Source organism: Schistocerca piceifrons, chromosome 3, assembly GCF_021461385.2.
Source record: "Schistocerca piceifrons isolate TAMUIC-IGC-003096 chromosome 3, iqSchPice1.1, whole genome shotgun sequence".
In the NCBI taxonomy this organism is placed as follows: Eukaryota; Metazoa; Arthropoda; class Insecta; order Orthoptera; family Acrididae; genus Schistocerca; species Schistocerca piceifrons.
Window position 1 is genome coordinate 70,974,416 of NC_060140.1, and position 16,107 is coordinate 70,990,522.

A 16,107-nucleotide genomic window follows, 5' to 3' on the forward strand; every position below is an offset into this window, starting at 1 on the left:
GTTGACTTGAAACATTCCTTCTAGTCCTGTCCACACAGCTTCCGTAGCGTCAGACTAGAGCTGTAAAACTACCATATGTTACTGTCGGCAACCATAAGTAATGTAGAATACGGTGGTTTTCCTAGCAGCTTTGGTCAATCTAGGTCGTACCCACATTATCAGTACAACAGGCGTGTTGCCTACCTACCTGGCGTTACCTCATTACTATTATTTTCTTTACATGTGCGATCAGCGGTGTTACTAGATTCACCCAAAAGACGAAAGCGGTGAACCGGCTAGAAACTGAGAGAGGATATATTAAAGGGACTGGTAACCTATGGAACGTTTCTGTTCTACATAGGTATCCTCAATTCTGTTACTTACTACTTAATAATAAAGAGCATTCATAGGAAAACTGAAATTGTCTAATTAAAGTTTTATCCGAAAATTGTTGATTTGTCACGTAATACAGAGGGATGCTGTAGTAAAAGTAAAGAAAACAATACATATTTATCATACAGCGCTAGAAAACACAATTTCCTCAACAAGAAGGTAAAATTAAAAAAACCGCAAAACAAAAACACATCAAACGTCGATTCAGTATTTCGTCGAACTTATATAAAACGTGTTTCTGTTATTCATAAATGACATTCTCCTTTATGTGTAATAACAGGAAATTCGATCGATCATGCAAGGAAGACGTAAGATGTCATAAAAGTAGGACATTCCTCTTGTAACAGCATAAGTATTACTTGTGATATCCAAGGCAGCTTGATTTTAAGACCTTTGTTTCAATTACTAGTTTCGACAGATTCATGCTGTCATCTTCAGATTGGTATTACACTTTGCGTATATGTTCACATACATGTTTCGTCGACATTTTGAGTTCTTTAATGTATTTAAGGTTTCTTCTCAAAATGTCAACGATTTTCTGGAAACTAGCAAGTCGAATAAAGGTCTTAAAGTCAAGCGATCTTAACTTTCACAATATACACATACGCGATCGGGGTTAAGAAACTATCCGCATCTACAAAGCTCCTCGTACATTGCTTTCTACGAGGGGCGTTCAGTAAGAAGTGCAACGCATTTTTTTTCTGAAAGGAGGTTGGTTTTGTTCAGGATTCCAATACACCATATTATTCCCCACTGTTCTGGCTACAAACCCTTACGTTTCTTTCAACACGATGTCCTTTCAACGTGACGGCGTTACGCCCCCTTAGTGGCAGAGCCTGTATGCCTGCATGGTATCGCTCTACTGGTCGACGTAGGAGCAATCGTATTGCAGCGTCAATAACTTCTCCATCGTCCACGTACTGCTTCACGCGAACTGCATACATCATTGTCTCAAACAGGTGGAAGGTGCTAGATGCGGGCTGCAGGACTGATGGGGAAGAATAGTCAGTGATGTTTCGTGAGCACCTCTCGGGTGCGCAGACATGTGTGAGGCCTTACGTTGTCATGGAGAAGGGGAAGTTTCCTTCTTCCTCATTGTGGCAGGCGACCGGAATACCAGCCTGCAGCAGCCTCTACCAAACTCTGAATCTCGGCCTTCTTCAGAGCCTGCCTCTTGACCGTCGTCTGATAACAACAAAATAAATCTCTTCCAAAGGCCGTTCTAATGACAGGAACGATACATGTAATACATTTTCTCTTCATTGCGGCTACAATCAGGCTTCCTGCACATTACTGCATTCAGTGTTTTACCGGATGTCGTTTATTTTATCCATCACCGCCCCCCCCCCCCCACCCCACACACATTGCACAGATTATGGGCTGGCAGCACACACATTTCTGGTTTTCAGTCAAATAGTGTTAAAAATACATATAGTTTTCACAGTTAAAAATAATAATATATGTAAAGTTCAACGAAAATGACTTACTTTAAAACACAGATGTCGATGATGTGGCTCTTGCTAAGCTGATGGTTATGATAACGCCGACGACGATACTGCTTCTCAGAAGTCTCGCGAGTTCAGAAATCAGTAAATGGGAAGGAACGATACAGGTATGAGTAGGGTGACCAGACGTCCGGATTAATCCGGACATGTCCTCCTTTTTAGCTCTTCGTCCAGCGTCCGTGCGGATTTTTACAGTGTCCGGCTTTTTCGCAAAGTTACGGGTAATACAGTTAAATTTACAATTCGTCCCGTTCTATTGCTCTTTTCTTAAATACTTTAACTATTGGCACAGCCTTCGTGATAAAAACACACGAAGGCGGTGTTAGTAGGTGGCACCGGGATCGTCGATGTTATCGTTGATCGACTATAAGCGGATGCAAATATCGATTATTTAAAATTTTCGTTTCGTATCTTCGCTTTGTATTGGCTAGGCTTCCTGTAGTGCACGTGTGATTTGTGAATGTAATTTTTGACCGAGTGAGTTACGTAAAATATTTGGTTATGCCTAAATGAAAGTGTATATTTTCTGATGTCCTTTCATGAAAATATCTGGCTTTCAGGAAAGGGAGAAACGAATTTGAAGCGGAATGTAAGATATGTGGAGCTGGAACGGACGTCTCAGTGGCCAATAAAGGTAAGAAATAACTCGACAGATTAACTATCATGGTTTTATTTCATTGTTTCATAGTCATTCAGTTTATTTGTATTCGGAAGGTTGAAGTGCAGTTTGCATGTTGTCAGCTGCTGCTTGAATTGTAGATGTTGGTAGCGGTGCGTCGAATGAAGGGAGGTGAATGGTCTTACGTTTTTTGCTTTGTAAACAATTCCGTGTTGTTGACATGACAGGAGAAAAGCAATAAAAATGTAAAGCCTTTGCAATTGAAGATGCAAAATGTTTTGATGAGTTCTGCAATTTCAGACAATTTCTAAAAAGGAATAATGATGATCCAGAATTTAAGACTTTATCTTGTAGTAAAAAATGGGCAAAGTTTTTTGTGACAGTAAGTCAGTTGACTGTCACTCAGAGTTGCTGAAGCTTCCTGAATACTTTTTCAGTATTTCAGGGCATAATGCAATGCCGAAAGAATATTTTCTCTAATTACCACACAGTGGACTGATGAGAGGAATAGATTAAACCTTGAATCAGTGAAAGGTCTGTTGATGGTCCAATATAATTTAGAAGAATTTTCATGTGTGTCATTTTACAATTATCTGTTAAGTAAGCCTAAAATTCTGCAAAAAATTGGTTCCTCCGAGAAGTATCAATAATTGTTAACGAATGTATGTATGTTATGTCTATAAACAATAAACTCATTTATTAGAATTGAACGTATGTTTGATGGGGAGTACTGCAGATGAGGATACCACCTGTCAACTTTGGACAAGTCACATGAAAGTAGCCAATCAGGAGCGGCGTTTAGGCAGCCGTCTTTGTCAAATCTTAAAACTACGCGTAAATATAAAAACAATTGATCCCACATTGTCGCCTTAATCAATGTTTTTAATTTAAAATAAAAAAATATTGCTCTGGGAATCACCACCTGACCACCAGTAACAATTAACTACCAGTTGCACCGTTAATTCCCAGCAGTCACGTGACATGTCCAAAGCTGACGGGTGGTATCCCCATCTGTAGCTGACCCGTTTGATGTGTCCTCTTTTTTTTCCCTTTGTTCTCCTTTTTGAAGCTGCTTGTCCTCCTTTTTAAGGAATTGCATCTGGTCACCCTAGGTATGAGGGGCGATAGCACATCTCACGTTGATGATTTGCTATGTATGGAGGACGAAAGCTAACTTTCGATTGTGATGTGGGATTTATAAATCGGGACTAGAGCGAGAAACAGCGACGTTGGGTCAGCAGGCTGGCGGAGGTATTGGAGCTCTAATCTAAGAGCAAGATATGGGGACCAGGGCTGTAATTGGTAGGATTGGAAGATGTCAGGACAGGTTCGTGAGGCAGGAAGACTGAGTGAGCTTCCTAAAGTTTCCCTAAGACAGAATATGGAGGGCGTGGAGGATAGAAAGAGGGCGACTTGTTGGTACAGGCCCAGCAAACAGGCCAAGATTGCAGCAGACTGGGGAGAAAACTGGACTTTTGATCTTGAAGTGCTGGGTTTACGAAGATAATCTAACAATTTGAGGAGTGGAAGATATTTTATTAACTCATAGAGACATAGAGGATGCATTTATGGAGGAAAGACGGATATGGAAGTCTAGGCGGAGACCATGACCTCCTAGGGCTTGTAGTGAGTGGTAAGCTTTTAGGTGTGCCAGCATCCAGGCAACTTTGGAAAAGGTCAGTTTGAGTCGGGTTAGGCTTCTGTAGGTGCAAGAGATGGCGGAAGAATGTATGCACCAATCCGTAACGTCCGATAGATCGCTAACTGGAAACGACAGTGAAAATCCTATGAAGCTTTACACAGCTGTGTTGGGCAGTGTCTCTAGTACGCCTGTCGATCGCGCGACGTCGCTCTTTTCAGTTCTGAGCACACAGTGACTACGGGTTGGTTGGTTTGTGGGATTGAAGGGACCAGTCTGCTACGGTCATCGGTCCCACAGTGACGACGTAAAGATGCCTTGAACAGTAGTGTCTTCCGCCAAATATGGGTGTCCCCTCCGAGGTTTCGCCTGATTAACGCAGCCCCACACACTATACCTGTCATGCATTTCCTTCTTCGTGACAATTGTCGGCCACACTCTGCATTGGCAATGAGGACGCCCCTGCAGCGTTTTCGATGGGAGGTGTTTGGTCACCAACCATACAGCCCGGACTTTGCTCTCTCTGATGTTCATCTCTGCTCACATTGACCGCTGGCTATAAAGATGACATTTTGGCGCAGAGAACAAACTGGGCGGAAAGCACAGAGTGCTGCCTTCTATGACGAGGATATTGGAAAGTTGATACAACGCTACGGCAAATGTCTAAGTCGGAGCGGCGACTATGTAGAGAGAAGTAGCTGAAAGGTGTAACAAACTGTTGCAAATAAAACACTTTTGATTTTCACTGTGATTAGTATTTCGCATCCGAACGGACGTTAGTTTCTAAATAGCTCTCGTAGTCAACGTGAAAATTTTTGTTGGACTGGGGTGTTAAGTTAGTTTGCGGATGAGGGATAGTCCATGTTATTTTAGTTTCTTACAAGGGAAACTTCCCACCGTAGCCCCCTCAGATTTATTGGTAAGATGGCCCGGTGGACAGCCAGCTAAAAACTGAACACAGATAAAGTATGAGAACAGGAAGAAGGTGCACTGAACTGTGAAAAAAAAGCAGAATAGAAACAGTGAACGGTCCAAGAACAAGAAGTGCAGTATCGAGAAGAGCTGGAGAGTCGCGACATCGTGGTTAAATAGTGACAGTGTTGGACTGTAAGCCGGACAAGTGGTGTTCAAAACCCCCTCGTGCCATTTATTTTTTTCACGATATTATGAACTGTCCGTCCGGTTGCTGAAATGTTTGTCCTCGTACTTTAGTCTTGACAGTTGTCATACTGTACATTGGGTACACACTAAAGCGCACAAAGGAACTGATGTAGGCCTGCGTATTAGATTACACAGGTATGTAAACAGGCAGAATACGGCACTGAGGTCGAGAGAAGGTGTCTGGCGCAGTTGTTAGATCGGTTACTACTGCTACAATGGCAGGTTATCAAGATATAAGTGAGTTTAAACCTGGTGTTATAGCTGGCGCATGAGCAATGGGACACAGCATCTCGGAGGTAGCGATGAAGAGTGGATTGTGCAGTACGACTATTTCACGAGTGTACCGTAAATATTACGAATATGGTAAAATATCAGATCTCTGACACCCCTGCGGCCGGGAAGGATCCTGCAAGAACGGGACCAATGACGACTGAAGAGAATCGTTCAACATGAAGAAATGCAACCCCTCTGCAAATTTCTGCAGATTTCAATGTTGGGCCATCTATAAGTGTCAGCGTGCGAACCGTTCAACGAAACATCATCGATATGAGAATTCGGAGTCGAAGGCCCACTCGCGTACCCTTGATGACTGCACGACACAAAGCTTTACACCTCACCTGGACCCGTCAACATTGACTTGGACATTTGATAACTGGAAAAGAAACATGTTGCCTGGTCGAACGAGTCTCGTTTCAAATTCTATCGAGTAGTCTCGTTTCAAATTCTGTCGAGCGGATGGACGTGGGCCGGTATGGAGACAACCTCATGAATCCATGGACCTTGCATGCCAGCAGGGGACTGTTCAAGCTGATAAAGGCTCTGTAACGGTGTGGGGCTCGAGCAGTTGGAGTAGTAAGGGACCCCTGATACGTCTAGACAGACGACGCGTACGTAAGCATGCTGTGTGATCACCTGCATCCATTCATGTACATTGTGCATTCCGACGGGCAATTCCAGCAGGACGATGCGACACCCCAAACGTCCAGAATTGCTACAGAGTGGCTCCAGGAACACTCTCCTGAGTTTAAACACTTCTGGTGGCCGCCAAACTCCCCAGACATGAATATTATTGAGCATATCTGGGATGTCTTGCACCGTGCTGTTCAGATCTCCAGCCCCTCGTACTCTTACGGATTAATGGACAGCCCTGCAGGATTCATGGTGTCAATTCCTTGAAGCACCACTTGAGACATTAATCGAGTCTATGCCACATCGTGTTCCGGCACTTCTGCCTGCTCGCGGGGGCCCTACATGATATTAGACAGGTGTGCCAGTGTGTTTGGCACTTCTGTGTATAACATGAGTCATGTCGTACGAATACGTTACCGTCACAAGTAAATGTGATGAATAGTTAATTCGGTTGACTTGTCACCAACACAGTGACAACTTAACTATAGCGGCGTTGCTGTTACAGGCTACTCTGTATTGTACTTCTTGTTCTTGGACCGTTCACTGCTTCTGTTTTGCTTTTTTTCCACATTTCAATACACATTCTTCCTACACTACTGGCCAATAAAATTGCTACACCACGAAGATGACGTGCCACAGACGCGAAATTTAACCGACAGGAATAAGATGCTGTGATCTGCAAATGATTAGCTTTTCAGAGGATTCACACAAGGTTGGCGCCGGTGGCGACACCTACAACGTACTGACATGAGGAAAGTTTCCAACCGATTTCTCTTAAACAACAGTTGACTGGCGTTGCCTGCTGAAACGTTGTTGTGATGCCTCGTGTAAGGAGGAGAAATGCGTACCATCACGTTTCCGACTTTGATAAAGGTCGGATTGTAGCCTATCGCGATTGCGGTTTATCGTATCGTGACACTGCAGCTCACGTTGGTCGAGATCCAATGACTGTTAGCAGAATATGGAATCGGTGGCTTCAGGAGGGTAATACGGAACGCCGTGCTGGATCACAACGGCCTCGTATCACTAGCAGTCGAGATGACGGGCATCTTATCCACATGGCTGTAACGGATCGTGCAGCCACGTCTCGATCCCTGAGTCAACAGATGGGGACGTTTGCAAGACAACAACCATCTGCACGAACAGTTCGACTACGTTTGATGCGGCATGGACCATCAGCTCGTAGACCGTGGCTGCGGTTACCCTTGACGCTGCATCACAGACAGGAGCGCCGGCGACGGTGTACTCAACGATGAACCTGGGTGCACGAATGGCAAAACATCATTTTTTCGGATGAATCCAGGTTCTGTTTACATGCGCGTTTGGCGACATCGACGTGAACGCACATTGGAAGCGTGTATTTGTCATCGCCATATTGGCGTATCACCCGGCATGATGGTATGGGGTGCCACTACACGTCTCGGTCACCTCTCGTTCGCATTGATGGCACTTTGAACAGTGGACGTTACATGTCAAATGTGTTACGACCCGTGGCTCTACCCTTCATTCGATCCTTGCGAAACCCTACAGTTCAGCAAGATAATGCACGACCGCATGTTGCAGGTCCTGTGCGGGCCTTTCTGGATACAGAAAATGTTCGACTGCTGCCCTGGCCAGCATATTCTCCAGATCTCTCACCAATTGAAAACGTCTGGTCAATAGTGGCTCGTCGCTTTACGCCAGTCACTACTCTTGATGAACTGTGGTATCGGGCAGCTGTACCTGTACACGCCATCCAAGCTCTGTTTGACTCAATAGCCAGGTGTATCAAGGTCGTTATTACGGCCAGAGGGGGTTGTTCTGGGCACTGATTTCTCAGGATCTATGCACCCAAATTACGTGTAACTGTAATCACGTGTCAGTTCTAGTATAATATATTTATCCAATGGATACCAATTTATCATCTGCATTTCTTCTTGGTGTAGCAATTTTAATGGCCGTAGTGTATTTTCATACTAGCTCTGTGTTCGGTCTTTGACTGGCTGTCCACTAAACCCTCTTACCGCTAAATCTGATGGGTTGCGATGGGGAGTTGCGCCTGTTAGAAAGAGGGATGCTGTGGTTACGGATGGAAGTCAGGGGAATGGAAGTGAGGGGATGTACGGCCTACTGTTATTGTCTGCATTTTGACGGGACTTTCTCTAAGGTATCAGATCCTGCATCAGAAGTTAAATTTGTCGAGGATGAGCTGGAGGGGCCGTTGATAAGCCTGTAGGGTTGGGTGGATAGTAAGGAAGGCTGTGTAGCGGGCGGTGCGGGAGCAGACGGATGGGGGCTGGTAGCTAGGGCGTATCGGCCGTGTTGAGGTGATGGCATCACGACAGGACTGTCTCCCGGTCACTCCAGTAGGCGACTGGATTGCAAGTGCGTTAATTTGAAGTGTGAAAAGCGTAACGCAGTGCTCGGTCAGAGGCTTTCACAAGGTCGAGGGAGGTAAAGACAATAGAACGACGCCTGTAGGGGTGGCAGGCGCGCGACGGTGAGCTGCTGAGCGTCTGCGCAGATAATACGAATCAACCCTCGGCGCCGGGTGTTTATTTCCCGTAGAGGGCACGCTGCCATCGCCACGAGAAGTGTTCGCCGCCATCCACACACTTGCGGTCGCCGAAGCGGTTCTGGAAGTCGTACAGATAATACACCTGTCACCCTCTGAGGCCGTTTGCGTCCCGCTACGTTAGGCGAGTGCGGCTGCGAACCTCTGGCCTCGGCGGCGCCGTGTCCCGCCGTGCGTTAAGCGGACCGCTGGCGCCCATCGATCTGCCGGCATCATTGAGGCGAGCCGGCCCTTCATTGAGCCCAGTCCAGGCCAGAGCAGCAGAACAGAACAGACGAGGCGCGGCCACACCGCACCGCCAGCATCCGCTTCAAACACGTGTGTGCGTGTGTGCGTGTGTGTGTGTGTGTGTGTGTGTGTGTGTGTGTGTGTGTGTGTGTGTGTGTGCGTCTCGCGAGTGTATCTCCTCTGTACTGATTCGGCAAGCAGAAAAGTCAAAACGAAACATCCTGGCAGATTAAAACTGTGTGCCGGACCGAGACTCGAATTCGGGACCTTTGCCTTTCGCGGGCAAGTGCTCTACCAACTGAGCTATCCAAGCACGACTCATTCTTATCCCCCAGGCTGTGGCTAAGCCATGTCTCCACAATATCTTTTCTTTCAGGAGTGCTAGTTCTGCAAGGTTCGCAGTAGAGCTTCTGTAAAGTTTGGAAGGTAGGAGGCTAGGTACTGGCGGAAGTAAAGCTGTGAGGACGGGGCGTGAGTCATGCTTGGGTAGCTCAGTTGGTAGAGCACTTGCCCGCGAAAGGCAAAGGTCCCGAATTCGAGTCTCGGTCCGGCCCACAGTTTTAATCTGCCAGGAAGTTTCATATCAGCGCACACTCCGCTGCAGAGTGAAAATCTCTTTCTGGAAGTCAAGACAACCTTCAAATAGTTCAAATTGCTCTCAGCACTATCGGACTTAACTTCTGAAGTCATCAGTCCCCTAGAACACCCCCCCTTTTTTTTTAAAAAAAAGATCTTTATATATATATATATATATATATATATACAATAATTGTAATATATATATATATATATATATATATATATATATATATATATATATATATATATATATATATGAACAATCTACCACCTAAAACGTTAGTGGGTCCTAATTGATACACTACAATTATTATTACTGCAGCTTATTTCTAAGAATTTGGTTCATTTACTTATACACTATGGGCACTACTGCTATGTTTTTGGTTACCAATGTTTGTCTGTTTTTGCTACTTATGCTAGTCTACTATGGATTAGCCGAGCGGTCTAAGGCGCTGCAGTCATGGCCTGTGCGGCTGGTCCCGGCGGAGGTTCGAGTCCTCCCTCGGGCATGGGTGTGTGTTTGTCCTTAGCATAATTTAGGTTAAGCAGTGTGTGAGCTTAGGGACTGATGACCTCAGCAGTTAAGTCCCATAAGATTTCACACACATTTGAACTAGTCTACTCTAACTGCAGCGTTACAGGTGTGCCAGCGTTTGTATAAACATACATTGTTGGCCGTGTTCACCGAGCTAGTCCCGGTGAACATGCCCCTGGCACCGGGCTGGCCCGGAGCGGTTAATCACTGCAGCACTACACTAATGTTGCTATCCTAGCTTATCCTACATCTAACCTTATATTTAGTCTTCGTCAAATCCGGCGAGTGTCAGAATCAGGTAAAAAGGTGCACCGTCGCCCTAATCCCAGGCGTGGCGGGTTCCAGTCGTAAAGCGGCTGGTCAAGTCTACGCCTCGGCGGAACAGGACAGGTGCACGAAATCAGATCGGTGATCAAATATGAGATGTTAGTTATTGTACCGTAGAAATTCCTTTATGACTTTATGTAATATTTCATTTGCTAATTTATTCAGGATTGGGAAATGGTCCTCATGACTGAGCAAGTGATACGTGTCATAGTTTGGTAACTGTTGACGTAATTGTGCCGCTACGTCCTCGAAGAGGTGGCACTCATACACCACATGTTCTATGGTGCCTGGTGCGGCCCCACAGTCACACGCTGGGGTAGCCCTTTTCCTGAACCGGCATAGGTATGCCGGGTCGGGTCCATGTCCCGTAAGAAAGTGCAGCAGTCCTCTTGAAGGCTTGAAATGTTTTAAATGTAGTCGCTCCCTGATGTTGGGCAGTAGTTCATGTGTTCTGCGACCGGTCTCTCCATTGTCCCACTCTTCTTGCCAAATTTCCTCCCCCCTACGTCTGATTTCTAGGTTATTCCCCACGTGAATCCCCGTTAGTCCAACTGTTCTGTCCTTGTTTCCTTTTTTGACCCAGTACCATGGTGCTTGTTGGTTCAAATGGCTCTGAGCACTGTGGGACTCAACTGCTGTGGTCATCAGTCCCCTAGAACTTAGAACTACTTAAACCTAACTAACCTAAGGACATCACACACATCCATGCCCGAGGCAGGATTCGAACCTGCGACCGGAGCAGCAGCGCGGCTCCGGACTGGAGCGCCTAGAACCGCACGGCCACCGCGGCCGGCATGGTGCTTGTTCCCTGATCTTTATATCGAGTGGCCGCGCGGGATTAGCCGACTGGTCTAAGGGGCTGCAGTCATGGACTGTGCGGCTGATCCCGGGGGAGGTTCGAGTCCTCCCTCGGGCATGGGTGTGTGTATTTGTCCCTAGGATAATTTAGGTTAAGTAGTGTGTAAGCTTAGGGACTGATGACCTCAGTAGTTAAGTCCCATTAGATTTCACACACACATTTTATATCGAGAGGACAAAGCCCCATTAGTACTGTTAGCGCTCGCCCTGGCGTTGTTCTATGTGCCCCTACTGATCTCAAGAGCATATTTCGCTGTACTCTTCGTACGGACATGGCAGGCATGACCCTCGTGAGTGTGAGCCCCTAGAACTTAGAACTACTTAAACCTAACTAACCTAAGGACATCACACACATCCATGTCCGAGGCAGTATTCTAACCTGCGACCGTAGCGGTCGCGCGGTTCCAGACTGTAGCGCCTAGAACCGCTCGGCCACCCCGGCCGGTCAAGACAACCTTCGGTTAAGTTAAAAGCCAGGGTGTCAACGTTAAGAGATGCAGAAGAACTCCACAGTTAAGCGCAGGACAGAGAGCGGGTATGTGGAAAACGTACATTCAAGGCCTCAAGGTGGCGGAAATACAAAGCTGACAGGAGAAGGAATGAGAGTCGATGTGGAAGACACAGGGGATCCACAGAGCTTTGTAAGATATACCATCAAACAAGGCGGAAGGCAGGGATAACTCCTTCGTAATTGCCAAACTCATTGACGGAAGTGGCGAAGAAACGACCGTTCAGGATCATTTGTAGAATCTACGAACCTGGAGACTTTTGAATAATTACTTGCAGCATAATTCAGAAGATAGGAACGTCAGATAAGTGCGAGAACTATTGCACAATCAGCTTATCAGCCTATGCATCCAAGTTGCTGGTAAGAGTTACACAGGGTGTTTACCTAAGACCGAGCAAAAAGTTAACAGGAAATACAGGATGCTCCACTGAACACTTTGACGTATGGAACTGGGGTCGGAGAAGCCAGCTTAAGGAGATGATAGGAATAAAGTCACATTGTTCTGCGCTTTTTTAATTTACCTTAGTTAACTGCATATAGCATCACTGATACAGTGAACGTACCATTTGCCCTGTATCTTAGAAAATGTGCCGAAACTGACGGCCATCAGCCTCAGTGCAAGCATGACATCACCGAACAAGATTCTGACGTACCCTGACAAATATCCCTGGTGTGCTGCGAATCACATCACACGCAACTACAATTAAGGCAACTAATTCCACCTCCGAATCCACAGGGGTCTCATATACAAGTGACTTTAGATCTCACCGTAGGAAAAAAATCAACGGGATTCAAGTCATATGACCTCGCAGGCCACAGAATAGCACCTCCCCATCCAATCCACCGACCAGGGAATACAGTCCCTGTACTGCTCCATCGTATTGGTTTGTCTCTGAATAGCACTGAGTAATGAATGGGTCTGTCGTTGATTCATAGCACGTTCTCTCATGGGACAATGTAAACACGATACAGCAGAGCCACCTTATGGACAAGTAAAGTAAACAAAAACTGAATCATGATTTCCTGGTAATCAGGCTTGTCCTCCTTGTTTCCTTCCAAGAAATAAAGAATGTACGTATAAATAAACAACAGAGAATGTATAAACAAATACGCATGTTCGTTGTAAATAAACTGAAGGACAGTAATGCTAGACAACGCGGTAGAGAAATTTACATCCATATCTGCTTAAGCTGGCCCCTCCGACCCCATGTTCTCTATCTCAAATTGTTCAGTGGAGCATTCTCTATGTCCTGTTATATTTTTGCATGCTCTTATGGAAACATCCTGTATACAGAAAATTGGCAAAGAAAATGAATGAGGTAGTCGATGACGATCAGCTTGGTATCAGTTAAAGCAATTCTGACGTTGTGCTTCGTAGTGTAAGCAACACTTAAGGAAAATCAAGGCACGTTCTTATGATTTGTCGACCTAGAAAAAGCGTTCAAAAATGTAAAATGTGGGAAAATGATCGAAATTCTCAGGAAAATATGTGTAAGATATAGCGGAAGATATGTAATATACAATACGTTCAGAAACCAAGTCGGGAGTGACGTAATCTTTCGCCATTACTGTTCGATCTATACATGAAGAAGAAAATGGAAGAAAGGTTCAAAAATGGGATTAAAATTCAGAGTGAAAGGATATCACTTATAAGTTTCGTTGATGACATTGCTATCATCAGCGAAAGTGAAGAGGAAATACAGGACGTGTTGAATGGAATGAGTAGTCTGAAGACTACAGAATGTGAAAAGTAGTGAGCAGCAGTAGAAATGAGATTAAAGATAAGCTTAACGTCAAAACTGGGATCAGTAATTGGATAAAGTGGAGGAATTCTACTTGCTACCTTGGAAAGAAAATAATGCGTGATGGACAAGGATAAAAAAGCAGATTATCACAGTCGAAGAGGGAATTTCTGACCAATAGAAGTCCGCTAATATGAAACACCGACTTCAATTTAATGATCACATTTCTGAGAATGTACGTTTGGAACACAGAACTGTATCGTAGTGAATCATGGACTCTGGGAATATAGGAAAAGTAGAGAATCGAAGCGTAAGTGACACTATATAAGGTCGTTGAAAATTAGGTTTACTGATGAGATAACGGCTAAGGAGTTCCCTCAGAATTGGAAAGGAGAGAAAAATCTGGAAAACAATGACGAGAAGAAGGGAAAGGATGGTTCGACATGTCATAATACATCAAAGGACAGCTTCCGTCGTTCTTGAGAGAGCTGTAATCCCATTCTCGAGCCTTACTTCTATCTCCTTATGGGGAGACAGACATTGGAGCGGACCCAACAAATAACTGAGCATACTGAGTGCAGGTGCTGCTCTTAAATGTAGAGATTGGCGTAAAGAGACTGATGACAACAAAAAAGAAAGGTTGCTATTGTTTTTCACAAAGACAGAATATCGAAGTTGTCGTCTGCCAGATGCAAGTTATTCTAGATGGTGAGTTACCGATAGATATCGAAGAAACTTCAGGTATAGTCCAGAAACTGTGTTGGCATGCGTGCGTTCATGTTTTATATGAATGACCTGGCAAACCACTCTAATAGTAACCACAGACTTTTTCCTGATGATGCAAGTGGTATAGTACATTCTGAAAAATATATACACAAATATTTAGTCGGATTTTGATAATATTTGAAAATGGTGGAAACGATCCTAACTTGCCTGTTCAAAATGCAAAATTATACACCTTACAAAACTAAAAACGTAGTGTACTATTTTTCATAGAACACGTAGTGAATATTCTTGACGAAACAGACAATGAAAGGAAAGCAAGAATTAATAATAAAATCCATAGGCTGTCTTTCCTGTGTTTGAGTGATTGATTCCTATAGCGACTCACTGATATTGTAGTCACAGGATACAGCGGGAAACGTAATAATAAAATCAACATTATGACTTTTCAATACCTTTCTCAGTTGCCCACTGTACATTTAGAATTAAAAAATGACTATCCATAAGTCTTTGAAAGACGTCCGAGAAAACCTGTGCTCCATTCCGCACCTCGCACTCCTCTGTCTGTTCACACAGATGAGCGCAGACCTTGTAAAGCATCGGCAGTGCATCGCTGGCAATTTCAGGTACTGTTTCTCGCTGGCAGCACTGTAACTGGATGTGGAAGACCTGGCATCATGGAATGACTGATCCCAAAATGCTCTTTCTTTGTGATGAAGCATGGCTGCATCTATCCGGGCACCTCACTCCTCACAAACTTTGCATGAAAATCCTCCTCATTTACATCAAAGAGCCTCCAATTGATGTGGAAACAGGAGTATGGTGTGCAGTTAGTGCAGCACCAATTACTGGACCGTTATTTATGCTTCAAAACGTAACTTGTTATAGGGATGTGCCTAGCTCTGTGAACAGATAATACTGGTACATCAGTCTGAAATGTCAGAATAAGAGAACAGATCAACTTCATGCTTCCATACTCTCAAGAGTACTTCCATCTCAAATTGCGTTGTATAACGCTCCAGCGTCCCAGTTGAAAACATGCGGGCCTCTGTGGGAAGGAGAGGTCATTTTTCAGCGTCAACACATTCTCCTGGAGGAAGTATGGGAAGAAAGATGGAAGTCTAACCAAAATTTGCACCACAACGGCAACAAAGACCTCACTACACCGTCGCCAGCGTCTGAACTGGACAGGAAGATTTGGGGTCTCCTGACCATGATAAGAACAAGACGCACCTACGACAAGGCCTACCATATACAGGTCAGGCCTCGTTGATAGCTTTGAATGTGACGGTTGAGCAGCAGCGCAAGTGTTGGAGCACGTTGTACAACAGTGCTTCAAAATATGATACTCCAGGAAATGGACTGATGACCTGGAAGCTACAGCTGAAACTATTAGCAGGTCATTTCGAGACAAACAACTGTATGAGAATCACGACGTCAGATGGCAAGCCAGCCAGAACCAAGCAAATAACAGAAAGCTAAAAGATGGAAGAAATATGTAGGTGGACTATGAAGAAAAGAAAATCTAAAGGACAGAGGACGTAGATGAAGGGGAGATAGGTAAAGCGATCCTTCGAGAACAATTTGAAAGAACACTGAAACATATAACTCGAAGCAAGACTGCTGCAGTAATTGACGTTCCCTCACAATTACTGAGATTCCTTGGGAGAACATGGCATCACAAAGATATTGCATATGCTTCGTAAGATATATGAGAGAGGCGAAATACTACTAGACTCCAAGGCGAGTGTAATAATCCCCGTACCAAAGAGTGCAGGTGTTGAATATTACTGAACCATCAATTTAATAAATTATGGTCGCCAAACATTATCAATACGTTTTTACGAA